This window comes from Symphalangus syndactylus, chromosome 9 (assembly GCF_028878055.3).
Source record: "Symphalangus syndactylus isolate Jambi chromosome 9, NHGRI_mSymSyn1-v2.1_pri, whole genome shotgun sequence".
NCBI classification, from domain to species: domain Eukaryota; kingdom Metazoa; phylum Chordata; class Mammalia; order Primates; family Hylobatidae; genus Symphalangus; species Symphalangus syndactylus.
This window is the reverse complement of record NC_072431.2, coordinates 70,154,593-70,173,259: the sequence shown is the minus strand read 5'-3', so window position 1 is coordinate 70,173,259 and position 18,667 is coordinate 70,154,593. Positions and strand designations below refer to the sequence as shown.

The 18,667-nt window shown below is 53.1% G+C and overlaps 1 long non-coding RNA gene and 1 pseudogene across 1 annotated transcript; both read right to left on the bottom strand.

Moving 5' to 3' along the window:
- Positions 1 to 294: 294 nt before the first annotated feature.
- Positions 295 to 4,110, bottom strand: LOC129489822 (suppressor APC domain-containing protein 2-like; annotated as a pseudogene).
- Positions 4,111 to 10,794: 6,684 nt separating this feature from the next.
- Positions 10,795 to 14,655, bottom strand: LOC134731372 (uncharacterized). Its single transcript, XR_010113595.1, has 3 exons — positions 14,607 to 14,655; positions 13,813 to 14,005; positions 10,795 to 11,367 (listed from the first exon to the last, which is right to left on the bottom strand). It is a non-coding gene; the product is annotated as an uncharacterized lncRNA (long non-coding RNA).
- Positions 14,656 to 18,667: the final 4,012 nt, after the last annotated feature.

The window sequence follows — 18,667 nt, the reverse complement described above, 5'->3', positions numbered from 1 at the left end:
TGCTAGCTCCGCCTCCTGGGTTCACGCCATTCTCCTGCCTCAGCCTCTCCGAGTAGCTGGGGACTACAGGCGCCCGCCACCACGCCCGGCTAATTTTTTGTATTTTTAGTAGAGACGGGGTTTCACCGTGTTAGCCAGGATCGTCTGGATCTCCCGACCTCGTGATCCACCCGTCTCGGCCTCCCAACGTGCTGGGACTACATGGAGGGGGCCACCGCGCCCGGCTATTTATTCTTTTTAAGCAGTTAATACCACTTTTGGAAATGTATCACAGAGAAGTAACCCAAAAGAAGATAGTCCTTACAAAATTATTTATAGCTGCAGTGCACAACAGTGAAAGAGGGGAAGCAACCCAAATGCATAGTGGTAGAGGAGAGTCGAATAAGTCAGTTAATATAATGGAATGTTACAAAGCCACCAGAAAGGATTCAGTGGGTTAGATAAATAAAAATGTGCATAAAATATGTAAATTATCAAAACATGCATTAAATCTATTTAAGAATATGTAGATATAGCAAAAAGAATGAGCTGGTCATGGTGAGACTGCTAGGTGGGAAGGGGTCCTGGGAAAAACCCCAACCGGCCTGTACACTGGGGTGGAGCCCCCCGGAAAAACTCCAACCGGCCTGTGCACTGGGGTGGAGCTTCGGGAAGTTGTGCGGCCTTTTGTAGCGGGGATGAGCCTGGCCCCTCTTCTTTCTGTGTAGAACCTGGGATTCTAGCTGCTGGCGGGAAGCACTGTAGCAGGGACTCTGGCCTTATGAGAGTCCCTCTTTCCCCCTTTTCTTCCTTTTCACTCAGTAAAACCCTGTCTTACCATTCAAACCGTCTGCGAGCCCGGGGCAGACACTCTTCTGTCTCCTGCTTCCAGTCCTGTAAAGATGCCAGGATCCCCCAGGGCATGGCAGGCACCCTCAAAGGTAGACATGGTTGAGGCCCTAATGGGCTGTCTCCAGCCTGCTGACGGGGGTGGCGGCTTCTCCCAGGCTGCCACTGGCCAACCCACTGTGCTGCAGTCCACCTGGTGCTGGGGCTGTGGGGCATAGGCCTTCAGGACCCACTCCGTTTCCCGCCCAGAAGGTCCAGGCCTGGCGTCCTTATGTCCCCTGGAAAGCTCACTCCCATCCTCAGGGTAGCAGGGCAGTTGCACGCTGGGCTGGTTTGAGCCTGTCCTGGGACACCCCTGCAGGCCAGGTGCAGCAGGGGATGTGGCTTTGAGGGGTTGCTGTGGGCAAATTAGCGTGGAGCTGGGTTCTGGAAAGGAGTTGCCGCGCTGTCTGCCAGGACCCCTCCTCTGAGACAGGGGTGCCTTGTGGGACAGTGCAGCAAAGTGTCCTGGGCACGAGGGGTCCCTGCGCCCCCCACACACTGACCCCACATTGGGGGGCCCTGCACTCCACACACTGACCCCGCATCAGGGGGTCCTGGACCATCCATGATGTTGCCATGCTCCTAGCTCTGGTGGCACTGGGACCCTCCAGGATGGGCTGAGCAAGGGCCCCCCACCAGTGCGAAGCCCAGCACCAGCGCGAGTGGCCCTAGGCAGGGGGCAGGGAGTGACACCCAAGGGGACCTGCACCAGCCTCCTCTTGTACGCTGGGGGTTCTCGTTTTCCTTGGCTGAGGGAAGTGGTCTCTCCCCGCTGAAACCTGGGGTCAGGCTGAGTGTGGGAGGAAAGGGGGGTGGGGAGTGAACAGGACCCCAGACCTTGGGAATCCTGAGTTGGGGGGCCAGGCTCTGCCTACGACGTGCCTGGGGGCCCGGGCTGAACCCCCTCCTGGGGAGCCAGGCTCACAGGTTGTTCTGTGGGATTCAACAGGGGACAGCGTCCTGGCCAGGGTGAGGAAGGCCATCACCCCGGGGTCTGCGAGAGGCAGCTGCCTGGCCCTTCCCCCCACCCCGCCCTGATCTGCTGCAGCCAGTCCCTCCGACTTGGCCGGGACCCGAAGTCCGACCGCCATCCCTGGGGCTCACCTGCCAGGCTGGCACCCCCCGCTTAGAGGCCATCCCCACCCCCTCCATCTGCCCCTGTCTTAGCGACAGCCACCTTGTCCTGGTGCCCTGGTTGAGGGGAGGAAGCTGTCCTTGCACCCCTGGTCTCGGGCGCAGCCTTAGCGCCGCATCAGAGCTGCCCGGCCCCCCTCTGCTGGCCATTGTCGGAAGTGCAGCCCGGCGTGAGCATTGACTTTCCCTGGAGATGGGACCCAGGGCAGCACCACTGGAAACAGGGAGTCCCCCACTGTCCCCTGATAGCGGCAGTAGTAACTGCGGACCATGCGGACTCAAGAGAGCCCCAGCCCATGTCAGCACCAGGAGCCAAAACCGAGTCAAGGGCTCGGTGAGGGGACCAGCTGGGGGCAGGCCTGGGGAGCCTGGATGGCAAGTGGGGCAGGAAGGCACCCATTCCGGGACTGCCTGGGCCTGCAGGGGGTCTCCAGCTAGAGACGTTGGGTGAGGCGGGGCGCCCGCCCTCGAAGGGCTGAGTGACAGGCCTGCCCTGGGGGTCCGCTCAGCTCACACTGGCTAGATGAAGGTGGAGTCCAGAGGCCTCCCCGTCCTGCTGGCTGAGGGCCTGGGCCTCAAACAGCTGCTCAATGAGCGCCGACTTCTGCTCCAGCTGCATGACGCACCCACTCTTCTAGGTCACCTCCTGGGTGAGGCGTCGGTTCTGCTCCTTCAGCATAAGGATAGTCTGCTGCTGCCAGCCTGGGAACGAGGTGGACGTCAGGGCAGGGCAGAGGGGCCGGGAGGAGGACGTAGGCAGGGCCCGGCTGGCACAGACCGCAGCCAGCAGCTCCCCCACGCACCGGGCCACCTCCTGTACCTTAGGCAGTAGCCGCCCCAGTGGGCGGGGGCTCCCCGCAGCCCCAAAGTCGGCGCTGGCTCTGCTCTCCCAGGCGGCACTGGCGCTCCTGCACTGGTTGCAGCTGCTGCTGGTACCAGTCGCGGCCCCGCCATCATCTCTAAACTCTGCAGCAGCACCTCCTTCTCCTGCCTCAGCTCCTTCATCTGCTTCAGCAGGCCGCAGTCCAGACGCTGGTGATGGTGTGCCTCCGACTTCCCCTTGGGCACGGGGGAACCATCGGGCATCCCCTGAGTCCGCCTCCACGGCCCTGCAGGCCGATGAACCTGTGTCCGCGGTCGCGCTGGGACTCGGTTCCAGCGCCGCGCTCTGGGTCCGCTCTGGCTCCGCGGGGCAGGACGCCGCCTCTGCGGGGGGTGTACAGCTGCTCCGGGCTGCGGGCTGCGCCGCCTGGACCTGGGCAGGGGCTTCTCCAGGACTGTCCGTGGCTCGTTGGCCAGCGTAAACACCAGGCGCTGCGGCGGCGGGTCCCCAGGCTGGGCCGGGGTGCACGTGGGGTTACCGGGGCCGCCGATGGCGTTCAGCAGCTAGGTGCGCAGTTTGGCCACAAAGCGCTCAAAGGTCAGGCAGTCGCTGTCCGAGGCCACCTGGCGCAGGCCCTCCAGCATCCCGCGGGGCAGCTCCTGCGCGTCGGTGCCCCGCCAGCGGGACTGGCTCTGGCGCAGGTGCACGCAGCCGTGCCCCGGGCCGTCCAGGATGTCCAACAGGATGCGCAGGCTCTGCAGGAAGGCGCACTGCATCCCCTCCGTGCTGGGCGCGGGCGCGGTGGGGGGAGGCACGTGGCCCCGCTCAGCCGTGGCAGCCCCAGCCATGGGCGCCTGGGCTCGGTCCCAGCGTCCACCCGCGTCCGTCCCCGTGCGGTCCCACGGCGGGACCAGCCCAGCCCACTGCAGTCTCAACCTCTCCGGCTCAAGCCATTTTTCTGCCTCAGCTTTTCGAGTAGTTGGGACTACAGCCACGCACACCTACGCCGGCTAATTTTTGTATGCTCGCATCCGGTACAAAGATGCTTTGTGTAGTAGCCACATTTCTAAAAAGCGGTATGCAAATTGAGATTGTCGAAAACATTCTAAAATGAAACAGAGGCACAGAAGCAATAAAAAGATACTTTATCAGACAACTTCTTCCTTCTCCGTGGAGCTCAGAGGAGGCTTACGTTATGATTAGAAGTGTGGGCTTGGCCAGGCGTAGTGGCTTACACCTGTAATCCCAGCACTTTGGGAGGCCAAGGCGGGCAGATCACCCGAGGTCAAGAGTTCGAGATCAGCCTGGCCAACATGGTGAAACACTGTACTAAAAATACAAAAATTAACTGGGCGTGGTGATGGGCGCCTGTTATCTCAGCTACTTGAAAGGCTGAGGCAGGAGAATCGCTTGAACCTGGGAGGCGGAAGTTGCAGTGAGCAGAGATCAGGCCACTGCACTCCAGCCTGAGCAACAAAGAGTGAAACTCCATCTCAAAAAAAAAAGTGTGTGGGCTTTACAGTCAGATAGACATGGTTTCAAATTCCCACCCTGCTACCTGCTGTCTATATGATCTTGGGCAAATCATTTAACTTCTCTGAACTTCAGCCCCCTCATCACTAAAATGGGTAATATTAATAAGAGTATCCATTGCTGCTGGATGCGGTGGCTCACGCCTGTAATCCCAGCACTTTGGGAGGCCACCTGAGGCAGGCGGATCACCTGAGGTCGGGAGTTCGACACCAGCCGGCCCAACATGGAGAAACCCCAATGCTACTAAAAATACAAAATTAGCTGGGCATGGTGGCACATGCCTGTAATCCTAGCTACTCGGGAGATGGAGGCAGGAGAATCACTTGAACCTGGTAGGTGGAGGTTGCGGTGAGCCAAGATTGCACCATTGCACTCCAGCCTGGGCAAAAACAGTGAAACTCCATCTCAAAAAAAAAAAAAAAAAAAAAAAAAAGAGTATCTATTGCATAATCTGAGGATTAGAGAAAAGTGCTTGTAGGGTACACCGTGTAGTACCTGGTTTATGGGTCTGTTTTCTGTGAGTATGAGATAATATTTACTAAGTTATTATACACTAAGTTAATTGCTGGAAAAGGGGTTAGTGAGGATTCCTTCATAACTTTAGAGATGAAACATGATTTTCCTATTGCTTCTTTTTTGTGATTCTTTTCTCCTGGGAAATATTGTCTTTTCTGCTTTGTAGATATCATTGAAATGGATTCCAAGTGTGTGCCTCGAGACAAGTTGGCCTGCATCACCAAGTGCAGCAAGCACATCTTCAATGCCATCAAGATCACCAAGAACGAGCCGGCGTCAGTGGATGACTTCCTCCCCACCCTCATCTACATTGTTTTGAAGGGCAACCCCCCACGCCTTCAGTCTAATATCTAGTATATCACGCGCTTCTGCAATCCAAGCCGACTGATGACTGGAGAGGATGGCTACTATTTCACCAATCTGGTGAGTAAGTGAGTTCTTGGCGTTGTGGAGAAGGACTAGGAAGGTGTTGGTTTTTGGGGATGTGACAGGTCACTCAGGCCCATGACAGGTGAATGCTTCTGTGTGAGAAGGCAGCATGGCTGAGGAAGCTCACTTTGCATCAGGGAGCACAAGGACCAGGCCGTACAGACACTCCGCCTCTCAGCACTTGATCAGAGATTGTGTTCCTCCTACGGAAACAGATGACATGTGTTGGGCATCACTCCCCACGGTCCTGGGTAGAAGAGTCCTTCACTTGGCTGGGCTTTTTCAACCATGAATAAGGCAAATTATATATAAGTTAATAATGCCATTTCGAACCAAGACAGATGGCAGCTAAATGAAGTTTAATTAAAGAATGAGTGCTGGGGCCCCTTTTATTGGGTACTGCATCTACTTCGACCACAAAAGACAAAGTGACCCCAACTTCAAGAACAGGCTTTGAGATTGAAGAAAGAAACAGAAGCTTGCCAAGGACAGAGCTGGGCTTTCCAAGTTACCTGACCTTAAAGATGCTGAAGCTGTTCAGAAGTTCTTCCTTGAAGAAATACAGCTTGGTGAAGAGTTACTAGCTCAAGGTGAATATGAGAAGGGCGTAGACCATCTGACAAATGCAATTGCTGTGTGTGGACAGCCACAGCAGTTACTGCAGGTCTTACAGCAAACTCTTCCACCACCAGTGTTCCAGATGCTTCTGACTAAGCTCCCAACAGTTAGAGAACTATAAGTGCTCAGAGCTTGGCTGAAGATGATGTGGAATGAGAAAGAAATGTCAACATAATAAAATCTCTGTTAAAAATATTTTAAAAATTCTTGGTAGTTGAGCAGCTCTGGGGGAATAAGGGCATATATGCTTGTTATGAACTACACTGAAATCTACCAAAGTTAATGTTTACTTTGTGTAGGTCCATTTGTCTATTTTATTTATTTTTCCCAGTGAAAAGTGTATTTTGATAGAGAAGTTTTCATTTTATAAATACACTATGAGTTACTGAAAATTCATATCATGGATTTCGTTTATTCCTGAAACATAGTTAAACTGTACATATGACATGGCTTATGTTAAAAATACCCAGTGCTCAGTTTTGAAAGATAGGCACAAAAAAAAAAGTATAGGAGAAACTGAAGAATGTACACTTTTTTAACTGGAACATTTTGCTGTAAATCCGGAAATTTGATAGACTTGATTGTGTTTGTGAAAACTGAGCATTAAAGATTTTGATTGATCATTTCTTTAAAAAAAAAAAAATGAGTGCTTTGAATCAAATCACTCTTTTTTTTTTTTTTTTTTTTTTTTTTTGGAGACGGAGTCTAGCTCTGTCGCCCAGGCTGTAGTGCAGTGGTGGGATCTCAGCAGGGGTCAGCAGGTGTTTTGGGGTTGCTGAATTAACTTGAGGTGAAGACATAAGACTTTGAGCAGCACTTCCTGATTGGATGGGTTACTGCATGGAAACCTCGCCCAGCCCAATAAAGAAGGGCTTTTTTTGTCTTTTTGAAACAAAGTCTCACTCTGTCACCCATGCTGGGGTGCAGTGGTGTGGTCTTGGCTCACTGCAGCCTCCACCTCCCAAGCTCAAGTGATCCTCCTGCCTCAGCCTCCTGAGTAGCTGGGACTACAGGTGCACACCACCCTTCCTGGCTAATTTTTTGTAGAGATGGGGTCTATGTTGCCCAGCTGGTCTTGAACTCCTGGGCTCAAATAATTCTCCTGCTTCAGCCTCCCAAAGTGCTGGGATTAAAGGCGTTAGCCACTGCACTCAGCCCACCAGAAGGGTCTTAATGACACAGAGTAAGGGCAGGCTGGGTCCATGGGGCAAATGTCTCTTCAGTTGGTGGAGAAAAGTCAGAAACTGGGGGTCTGTAATGTGGCATAGAGACCCTGGGAAAGAGAAGACCCTGGAGGCAGGAGGAGCCCAGGCTATGAGTCAGTGGGATTTTTGTGGGATATTCAACACGAAAAAGAAGTCAGATGCTGCCCCACCCTCTGTCTCAGACTGGTCCATGGGCTGTGGCCATCCTTGAGTCACCATGAGAGATGGCCATATTGGAGGGTCACAGTATCCACCCTCTGGGCATCTATCCCAAATCCTCCTGAGGCCTTTATGTGGCCCTCTGTGTCTCTGCCATTTTTTTTTTTTTTGAGACAGAGCCTGGCTCTGTTCCCCAGGCTGGAGTAGAGTAGCACGATCTCGGCTCACTGCAACCTCCACTTCCTGGGTTCAACTGATTCTCCTGCCTCAGCCTCCTGAGTGGCTGAGATTACAGGCGCCCACCGCCACCCCCGGCTAATTTTTTTTTTGGATTTTAGTAGAGACAGGGTTTCACCATGTTGGCCAGGCTGGTCTTGAACTCCTGATCTCAGGCGATCCACCCACCTCCCTGCCTCAGTCTCCCAAAGTGTTGGGATTACAGGCGGGAGCCACCGCGCCTGGCCTGTCTCTGCCTTTGACCTGAGAGCAAACCAGGTCGCCTCCAGATCTGTATGTTCAGTGCCAGGCCTGACCCTTGTAACTGGCTCTTTTTTTTTTGGAAACAGTTCCTCACTCTGTCGCCCAGGCTGGAGTGCAGTGGCACAATCATAGCTCACTGCAGCCTCCACCTGCTGCCCTCAAGCACACCTCCTGCCTCCCTCAAGCACTCCTCCTGCCTCATCCTCTTGAGTAGCTGGGACAACAGGTACGCGCCACCGCGCCTGACTAATTTTTAATTTTTTTTGCAGAGACGGGGGCGGTCTCACTATATGGCCCAGGCTTGTGATCAGCTCTTGATGGAAGGAGGTGGCTTCTAGCTGGGCTGTGCCACCCCAGGCTGTGGAGTTCCAGGTGAACCTGGTCCTGACAGGAGTCAGGGCCTTGGGTCTCAGGCCAGGTTGTGGCGCGGCCTTGCTGAATCCTATCACTGTCCCTGCTGAGCAGCCATACTGGGCCCTGTGGCCACAGTGGTCTATGGTTCAGATGGGTGGTCCTGACAGCACGGTCTACACAGCTTCTTTTTTTTTTTTTTTTTTTTTTTGAGACAGAGTCTTGCTCTGTCGCCCGGGCTGGAGTGCAGTGGCGCAATCTCGGCTCACTGCAAGCTCCGCCTCCCGGGTTCACGCCATTCTCCTGCCTCAGCCTCCGAGTAGCTGGGACTACAGGCGCCCGCCACCGCGCCCGGCTAATTTTTTGTATTTTTTAGTAGAGACGGGGTTTCACCGTGGTCTCGATCTCCTGACCTCGTGATCCGCCCGCCTCGGCCTCCCAAAGTGCTGGGATTACAAGCGTGAGCCACCGCGCCCGGCAGTCTACACAGCTTCTGACTCACTGTGTGACCTGGGCAAGTCCCTGGCATCTCTGCACCTCAGCTTCCCAGCTGTACAATGAGGTGGGGTAAGATTAGATCAGTATTTTTTCTTTCTTCTTCTTTTTTATTTCTTAGGAGATGGGGTCTCGGCCAGGCACAGTGACTCGCACCTGTAATCCCAGCACTTTGGGATGCTGGGGTGGGAGGATCACTTGAGGTCAGGAGTTTGAGACCAGCCTGGCCAACATGGTGAAACCTCGCCTCTACTAAAAATACAAAAAATTAGCTGGATATGGTGGTGCATGCCTGGTCTCAGCTACTCGGGAGGCTAAGGCACGAGAATCGCTTGAACTCAGGAGGCGGAGGTTGCAGTGAGTCAAGATTGCAAGATTGACTCCAGCCTGAGCGACAGAGCAAGTCTCTGTCTTGGAAAAAAAAAAAAAAAAAAAGGCCGGGAGCAGTGGCTCACACCTGTAATCCCAGCACTTTGGGGAGCCAAGGTGGGCGGATCATGAGGTCAGGAGTTCGAGACCGGCCTGGCCAACATGGGGAAACCCTGTCTCTACTAAAAATAGAAAAAATAGCTGGGTGTGGTGGCAGGTGCCTGTAATCCCAGCTACTTGGGAAGCTGAGGCAGGAGAATCCCTTGAACTCGGGAGGCGGAGGTTGCAGTGAGCCGAGATCATGCCACTGCACTCCAGCCTGGGCGACAGAGCGAGACTCTGTCTTGGAAAAAAAAAAGAGATAGGGTCTCATTCTGTCATCCAGGCAGGAGTACAGTGGCATAATCATAGCTCACTGCAGCCTTAAACTCTTGGGCTTAAGTGATCTTCTGACCTCAGCCTCCTGTGTAGCTGGGACTACAAGTGCCTACTACCATGCCCGGCTAATTTTTAGAAAAAACTTTTTGGTCTATGGCCATACCACCCTGAATGCACCTGATCTTGCCTGATCTCAGAAGCAAAGCAGGGTTGGGCCTGGTTAGTAGTTGGATGGGAGAAAAAACTTTTGGTAGAGACAAGGTCTCACTATGTTGCCCAGGTTTGTCTCAAACTCCTGGACTCAAGCAATCCTCCCACTTAGGCCTCCCAAACTGCTGGGATTAGAGGCGTGAGCCACCACACTTGGCCAATCAGTGTTTCTTTTTCTTTCTGAGACAAGAGTCCTGCTCTGTCACCCAGCCTGGAGTGCAGTGGTGTGATCTCGACTCACTGCAACCTCTGCCTCCTGGGCTGAAGTGATCCTCCCACCTCAAACTCCCAAGTAGCTGGGACTACAGGCGTGCACCATCATGCCAGGCTAATTTTTATTTTTCTTTTTCTTTTTTTCTTTTTTTTTTTTTTTTAAGACAGAGTCTTGCTCTGTTGCCCAGGCTGGAGTGCAGTGGCACAGTCTTGGCTCACTGCAACCTCTCCCTCCCAGGTTCAAGTGATCCTCCTGTCTCAGTCCCCCTAGTAGCTGGGATTACAGGCACGCATCACCATGCCTGGCTAATTTTTGTATTTTCAGTAGAGATGGGGTTTTGCCATGTTGACCAGGCTGGTCTCCAACTCCTGAGCTCAGGTGATCCGCCCACCTCGGCCTCCCAAAGTGCTGGGATTACACGGGTAAGCCACCGTGCCTGGCCCTAATTTTTCTATTTTTAGTTGAGACAGGGTTTCACCATGTTGGCCAGTCTGGACTCGAACTCCTGTTCTCAAGTGATCTGCCTGCCTTGGCCTCCCAAAGTGCTGGGATTACAGGTGTGAGTCTCTGCGCCTGGCCCAATCAGTGTTTCTTAATCAGGTGCACATCATAGTCACCCGTGAGTAATTTCCCCCAAGTCCCATCATACACCTTAATCAGAACTATCATGCCAGGCGGCCCCCAGGTGCCTGGTGAAAGGTTCTGTATACCCTGCAGATGCCAGCAGAACCGAGGGGGTCCGGCCAGGCTCTGGCAGTGCCCGCCTGCCTCACCCCTGTCGGTCCCATGCTACCCCTCTGCTACCCAGGAGGCCTCCATGATCCTCCCTGAGGCCCAGCCTGCCTCTTGTCCTTCTAGCTGACCTCATACACTCATTGGTGCTATGGCAGGACCTCGCCTCTGTAGGGGACCTGCAGGTTTCCGGGGGCCTCTTGGGGATACCTGTCCTCGTTCATGGAGACCTCAGGCTCCCTGGGGAGGCACCAGAGTGGAGAGGGGCTATATTTTTTTCAAGGTGGTAAGCCGTCTATTGCATGCCCACCTGGACCACATCTATCTCTGCCTTTAAAAAATTTATTAAAATTTTTTTTTTAGAGACAGGGTCTTGCTCTGTTGCTCAGGCTGGAGTGCAGTGGTACAATCATAGCTCACTGCAGCCTGCAACTCCTGGTGTCTCTGTCTTTTTCATTTTTTTTTTGAGATGGAGTCTTACTCTGTCGCCCAGGCTGGAGTGCAGGGGCGTGATCTCAGTTCACTGCAACCTCCGCCTCCCGGGTTCATGCAATTCTCCTGCCTCAGTCCCCCAAGTAGCTGGGATTACAGGTGCCCACAACCACGCCCAGCTAATTGTTGTATTTTTAGTAGAGATGGGGTTTCACCGTGTTGCTCAGGCGGGTCTTGAACTCCTGACCTCAAATGATCTGCTTGCCTCCCAAAGTGCTGGGATTATAGGTGTGAGCCACTGCACTCGGCTCTACCTTTTTTCAAAAGGAACAGTCTCTAGTCCCCATGGGGCAGGAGGGTGGCTTCCTCACCTCCGACTTACCTGGTTCCTGGCATCATTGCAGATTTCTGCAAAGGGTCTGAAAAAGAAAGAAATGGGTGGCAGTTAGAAAATGAGGTTTTCCCCTCCTTTTTTGAGATGGAGTCTTGCTCGGTCACCCAGGCCGAAGTGCAGTGGCATAATTTTGGCTGACGGCAGCCTCCACCTCCTGGGTTCACACCATTCTCCTGCCTCAGCCTCCTGAGTAGCTGGGACTACAGGTGCCCGCTACCACGCCCAGCTAAGTTTTATATTTTTAGTAGATACGGGGTTTTGCCATGCTAGCCAGGCTGGTCTTGAACTCCTGACCTCAGGTGATCTGCCTGCCTCTGCCTCCCAAAGTGCTGGGATTACAGGCATGAGCCATTGCGTCTGGCCATTTTCCCCTCCTCACCTGCTCCCTGAGATGTGCTGCTGCTGCTGCTGCTGCTGGGGAGCCTGGTAACACCCAAATAAAAATGGGGAACACACCGTCCCGACAGAGCATTCCCCATATAGGCCCTGGACGATAGACCTGGGCTGGCAAATCATTCCTCTGGGTCTGCTGTCCTCATAAAGCGAGGATAAATTGTCTGACCAAGTAATCAGAAATGTGTGCCCAGATTTATGCAAGTGGATAGTCATCACAGCATTATTATCAATTATTATTTTTGAGACAGTCTCACTCTTTTGCCCAGGCTGGAGTTCAGTGGTGCCGTCCTAGCTCACTGCAGCCTCAAAGTTCTGGGCTCAATTGATCCTCCTGCCTCAGCTTCCCAGTAGTTGGGAATGCAGGTGCACACCACCATGCCCGGCTAATTTATTTTTTAATTAATTAATTTTTTTTTTGAGGAGTCTCGCTCTGTTGCCCAGGCTGGTGTGCTATGGCGTGGTCTCAGCTCACTGCAACCTCCACCTCCCGGGTTCAAGCAATTGTCCTGCCTAAGCCTCCTGAGTAGCTGGGATTACAGGTGTGAGCCACTACACCTGGCCGTTTTCCTGCATTTTCTAGTTGTTACTTTGGGGGGTGAACTATCTGTGGGAGAAAGGGAAACCTCCACTTTTTGATTTTGAACAATTTGGGTTTTTTTGACACATGCAAATATTATCTTAATTTAAAAAAAGCATGTAGGCCAGCACAGTGGCTCATGTTTGTAATCCCAGCACTTTGGGAGGCCGAGGCAGGCGGATCACTTAAGGTCAGGAGTTCGAGACCAGCCTGGCCAACATGGTGAAACCCTGTCTCTACAAAAATACACAAATTAGCCGGGTGTGGTGGCGGGCGCAAGTGATCCCAGCTATTTGGGAGGCTGAGGCACAAGAATCGCTTGAATGCAGGAAGAAGAGGTTGCAGTGAGCTAAGATGGTGCCACTGCACTCCAGTCTGGGTGATAGAGCGAGACCTCATCTCAAAAAAACAAAGAAACAAAACATGTAATACAACATTGAAGGCGGGCTGGGCATGGTGGCTCAAGCTTGTGATCCCAGCACTTTGGGAGGCTGAGGCAGGAAGATCACCTGAGGTCGGGAGTTTGAGACCAGCCTGACCAACGTGGAGAAACCCTGTCTCTTAAAAATACAAAATTAGCTGGAGTGGTGGCGCATGCCTGTAATCCCAGCTACTTGGGAGGCTAAGTCAGGAGAATTGCTTGAACCTGGGAGGTGGAGGTTGCAGTGAGCCAAGATTGCCTCATTGCACTCCAGCCTGGGTAACTAAAGCAAAACTCCATCTTAAAAAAAAAAGAAAAGAAAGAAAGGCTGATGTGGGAGGATGGCTTGAGCCCAGGAGTTCAAGACTAACCTGTGCAATACAAAAAAAAAAAAAAAAAGTGTCTGGGCGCAGTGACTCACGCCTGTAATCCCAGCACTTTGGGAGGCCGAGGTGAGTGGATCACCTGAGGTCAGGAGTGAGACCAGCCTGACCAATATGGTGAAACCCCGTCTCTACTAAAAATACAAAAAATATTAGCCACGTGTGGTGGCGTGTGCCTGTAGTCCCAGCTACTCAGGAGGCTGAGACAGGAGAGTTGCTTGAACCTGGGAGGTGGAGGTTGCAGTGAGCTGAGATCGTGCCACTCTACTCCAGCCTGGGTGACAGAGCAAGACCCTGTCTCAAAAAAAAAGAAAAAAAAAGTAATCACGGAGACTATGGAATTATAATTATTTTTAAAAATATAATAAATATTCATATTTATACTTAAACATATTTAAATACAAACATTTATATTTAAATGTTAAAAATCAGCATTGTATAGTCAGAAAAAGTCAAATTTAATTAAAACATGTTTTTGTTTCTTCCCCAGAGAACAAATTTAATATCTAAAAAAAATTCTTTAAAAATAAGTAAATGTCCGTAAGTGTTGAAGTTGTATGTTTCAGGAGAAAGAGGCAGGAACTATTGTAGCACACCTGGGTCTGGATCCCAACTGACCCACCGTGACCTTGACTTTCACCCTCCCCATGGCCTCGCCCTCTCTGTTCCCCGTTCCAGAGGCCAGGCACTCACTGCAGCTGGTTAACGATGACCATGTGGACATGCTCTCGGGCCTTCAAGATCTTCTCCAGCCAGTGGATGTCGTACATGTTGGGGTTCCGGAAGGGGATGTCATCAGGCAGACCTGTGACCTCCATGGTGTCTGGGCTGTCCCGGATAGGTTTATAAGGGACCAGCACCGGCCGGTTCAGGCCCAGGGCCTCACCTAGAGGGCATAGGAGGTCACGGTGAGGAAAGATGTCTCCTGTCCAAGGCAAAGCCCTCTAGGGAAAGGGCTGGAGTCTGGTCTGCCCCAGCCCAGCAGCCATCACACCCAGAGAGTTTAAAAATCAAGACACACAGGCTGGGCGTGGTGGCTCACACCTGTAATCCCAGCACTTTGGGAGGCCGAGGCAGGAGGATCGCTTGAGCCCAGAAGATCAAGACCAGTCTGGGCAACGTGGTGAAACTCTCGTCTCTACTAAAAATAGAAAAATTAGCCGGGAGTGGTGGCGCACGCTTGTAGTCCAGCTACCTGGGATGCTGGGGCAGGAGGATCGCCTAAGCCCAGGAGGTGAAGGCTGCAGTGAGCAGACATCGCACCACTGTACTCCAGCCTGGGCAACAGAGTGAGACCCTGTTTAAAAAAAGAAAAAGAAAATCAACATACACAAAATGTGGGTCATGGGCAGAGCAGCCACGTCCCCAGGGAGCAGGCAGGCCAGCTCGGGGCTCCTGAAGGCGAGGCTGGCTGCAGAGGGAGGGAGGGCCTCCCCCTTCCCCCGGGAGGAGGGCTTGGTGTGGTGACCCTGACCATAGACACTGACTGTATTTCTCGTTGAAGAGTTCCTTCACCTGCTCCTGCAGGATCAGCTTCTCCCCGAGTCTCTTGGTGTCATCTTCATCTAAAAAGGAAGACAAGGGGGCATGAGAGTTGGTACCAGCTTGGCCACCAGACCTGCTGCTTCTCCCACCAGGCGTCCCTGACCTGCCAAAACATTCTCTGCAGGCCCTGCCTACTCCCATGCAGCTGTTTGTTTGTTTAGTTACTTATTTTATTTAATTAACTAATTAATTTATTTTTTGAGACAGTCTCGCTCTGTTGCCCAGGCTGGAGTGCAGTGGCGTGATCTCAGCTTACTGCAACCTCCACCTCCCAGGTTCAAGTGATTTTCCTGCGTCAGCCTCCCAAGTAGCTGGGATCACAGGCATACACCACGATGCCTAGCTAATTTTTGTATTTTTTAGTAGAGACGGGTTTTCACCACGTTGCCCAGGCTGGTCTCAAACTCTTGGGCTCAGGTGATCCACCTGCCTCAGCCTCCCAAAGTGTTGGGATTACAGGCGTGAGCCACTGTGCCCGGCTGTAGCTGGTTTCTAGCCCCAGTTGTTGGTCTGTCCATCCATCCATTTTTCCTTCTTTGAGACATGGTTTTTGCTCTGTCACTCAGGCTGGAAGGCAGCGGTGCAATCAGATAGCTCACGGCAGCCTCCAAATACCAGGCTCAAGTGATCCTCCTGCCTTAGCCTCCTGAGTGGCTGGGAATACAGACGTGTGCCACCATGCCTAATTTTTTAAATTTTTGGTAGAGATGGAGTCTCGCTATGTTGCCCAGGCTGATCTTGAACTCCTGGCCTCAAGCGATCCTTGTCTTGGCCTCCCAAAGTTCGGGAATTACAGGTGTGAGCCACGGTGGCCAGCCCATCCCACATTTTCTTACCAGTGTCCCCAGCATAGGCCCTGTGTTGGGCATAAAGCAACCTAAAGAGGCAGGGCTGCTCCCCTGAGGGTCTCCCAGCCAGAGGGGGTGTCACCTGGTCACCAAAGTACAACAGACACACTTAAGAGACAAGGGGCATGAATGACGATGCCCACCCTGTCTGGGCAAGTTTGGGGAGACCTCCCCCAGGAGAGCAGGATGCTTGAATGGGCTCTCAAGGCCTGACATTGGTGGCTCATGCCTATAATCCCAGCACTTTGAGAGGCAGAGGCAGGCAGATCACTTGAGGCCAAGAGTTCGAGACCACCTGGCGAACATGGTGAAACCCTGTCTCTACTAAAAATACAAAAAGATTAGCTGGGCGTGGTGGCAGGCACCCAGCTACTCGGGAGGGTGAGGCAGGAGAGTCGCCTGAGCCTGGGAGGTGGAGGTTGCAGTGAGCAGAGATCACGTCACTGCACTCCAGCCTGGGAGACAGAGACCTGCCTGAAACAAAAATGAAAACAACAACAAAAAAATGGGCTCCAAAAAGGCAGGTAGGAGTTTGTGAAGGATGGAGTGGCAGTGGGAAGACACCGGGGCAGAAGGACCAGCCACGCACAGGCACTCAAGGGTGAAAGATCCTGTGCTGGCCAGGTGCGGCGGCTCACACCTGTAATCCCAGCACTGTGGGAGGCAGAGGCAGGCAGATACTTGAGGCCAAGAGTTCGAGACCACCCTGGCCAACATGGCGAAACCCCGTCTCTACTAAAAATACAGAAATTAGCCGAGTGTGGTGGCGGGCACCAGTAATCCCAACTACTCAAGAGGTTGAGACAGGAGAACTGCTTGAACCTGGAGGGCAAAGGTTGCAGTGAGCCGAAATCGCTCCACTACACTCCAGCCTGGGCGACAAGAGCGAAACTCCGTCTTCAAAAAAAAAAAAAAACAAGAAAGATACCGTGTCCTGGAAGTGGCTGAACTTGGGGGTGGTACAGGGGAGACAATTGATGGGCCTAGTGGGGTCCGTGCACAGGGGCTGGTGTGACTGTGCTGGGCTGTTGGAAATCCCCTGACTGCTCGCTGGCCAAGGTCTGTGAATGGGAAACAGACCGTGTCTGGGAGTGTGGGGGCTATGCATTCTCCTTGCTCACGGCCCCAGGCAACCGTCATGGCCTATCTGCTGCTTGAGCCCCGGCGTGCTCCGCTCTCCCCTCCTTGTAGACTAGAGGAGCTGCTGGGGTCAGTTAGCCCTGGAGACAAGGCCTGAGCTGGGCTGTAAGGCTGAGGGGTGGTTGGGCTGGAGATGGGGTCTGAGGCAGAGCTCTGCAGCAGTCTGTGGGTTTGTGCCAGGGTTGAGGATGGGGCTGGGATTGTAGGAAGGGTGGTTTGCATGTCCAACGGGAAATCTCAGAGCTCTCTGAGAAGCATGGGGTCACATGGGCTGGGCCTCTGGAACAGGCGAGTTGGGTAAGGGTGAGATGTTGGGGGAGTGGAGCTAGAAGCAGGCAGGGAGCCAGGGCCAGATGAGGCAGGGCAGAGCAGACTGATGAGTCATTGGAACAAAATGACTCCTGTTTTTTTTTTCTCTTTGTTTTTCCAAGACAGAGTCTCACTCTGTTGCCCAGGCTGGAGTGCAGTGGAGCAGTCTTGGTTCACTGCAACCTCTGCCTCCCAGGTTCAAGCCATTCTCGTGCGTCAGCCTCCTGAGAGCTGGGACTACAGGCGCCTGTCACCACACCCAGTTAATTTTTGTATTTTTAGTAGAGATGGGGTTTTGCCATGTTGGCCAGGCTGGTCTTGAACTCCTGAACTCAGGTGATCTGCCCGCCTCGGCCTCCCAAAGTGCTGGGATTACAGGCGTGAGCCACGGCGCCCAGCCTGGCTCCTGTTTTTTGAGACAGGGTCTCACCCTGTTTCCCAGGCTGGAGTATAGTGGTGCCATCATGACTTACTGCAGCCTTGAACTCTTTGGCTCAAGCAATCCTCCCCACTCAGCCTCTCTAGTAGCTGGGGCTCCAGGCATGAATCACTTTGTCAGACTAAGTTTTTTTTTTTAATTTTTTGTGGAGAGAATCTGTTGCACAGGCCGTTCTCGAACTCCTAGGCTCAAGCGATCCTCCTGCTTCAGCCTCCAAAAGTGCTGGGATTACAGTTGTGAGTCACTGTGCTTGGCTCTTTTAATCTTGAAAACTCTGGGAAGAGCTCACTTCTGTTTAGGAGGCTGCCTTGGGAACTGCATCTGCTGGGCTGGTGCTCTGTGCTGCTTGGAGTCTGCTGACCCTATCTGGGTGGCTTGGCCTCCCGTGCACAAACTGCCAGAATGGAGGCCCCATTCCCAATGTGGGGGCTGCCCCAAAGAGCAGGGAGCTTCCCACAGGACAGAGGCTGGACACCTGCTTGGCCTGGTTCCTCCTTTTCCCAGGGCTCCAACACCCACCGCCTCAGGTCCTCCCAAACCTTGCAGGTCCCTGCAGGTCCCTGGCCTGGTCTGTCCACACCCACACTCAGGAATCTCCGCACATCTCTGAGTTGCTGCATCTGTCTTCAGGCACGGCCCGCCAGCCCCCCGGGTACCCAGAGGCACCGCAAACATCAGCCATTCCAGACAACGTCCTCCTCCTGTGTCTCTATCTCATGGAGTAATGCCTCTAATTCAGCCACACCAAGACCCCACGCTCCACATCCCCTAGAACCCTCATCTTCTCCTGTGGCCCAACATGGCCCTTCCTTTCAGGACTAGGATGTGGGAAGGATCAAGGCCACCCTTGTCCAAATCCCGTGCAGACAACGGTGATGGAGTCCTGGGCCCAAAGACCAGCTCCTAGAACCTGCAGGGAAGCAATGGCACATTCCATCTGTCCCCATGCCACTGAGGAATCTTTGGTGGCAGGATTCTCAGCAGGCATGGCCGTGTGTGCACAGAACAGAGAAAGGATGGCCTGGACCACACACATCACTGTGTGCAGATGCTTTCCTAGACACTGCAGCCAAGGCCACAGAGGCTCAGAGAGGTAAAGAAACTTGCCCAAGGTCACACAGCCACTAAGCACCAGGAGTACTCTGTGTCGACCCCAAAGCCCTGGTCTTTCCACTCTACCATGAGCCCTGGGTTTCCTGATATCTCAGATTCCCCTACAGCTCACTCTTTCTTTTCTTCTTTTCTTTCTTTCTTTCTTTCTTTCTTT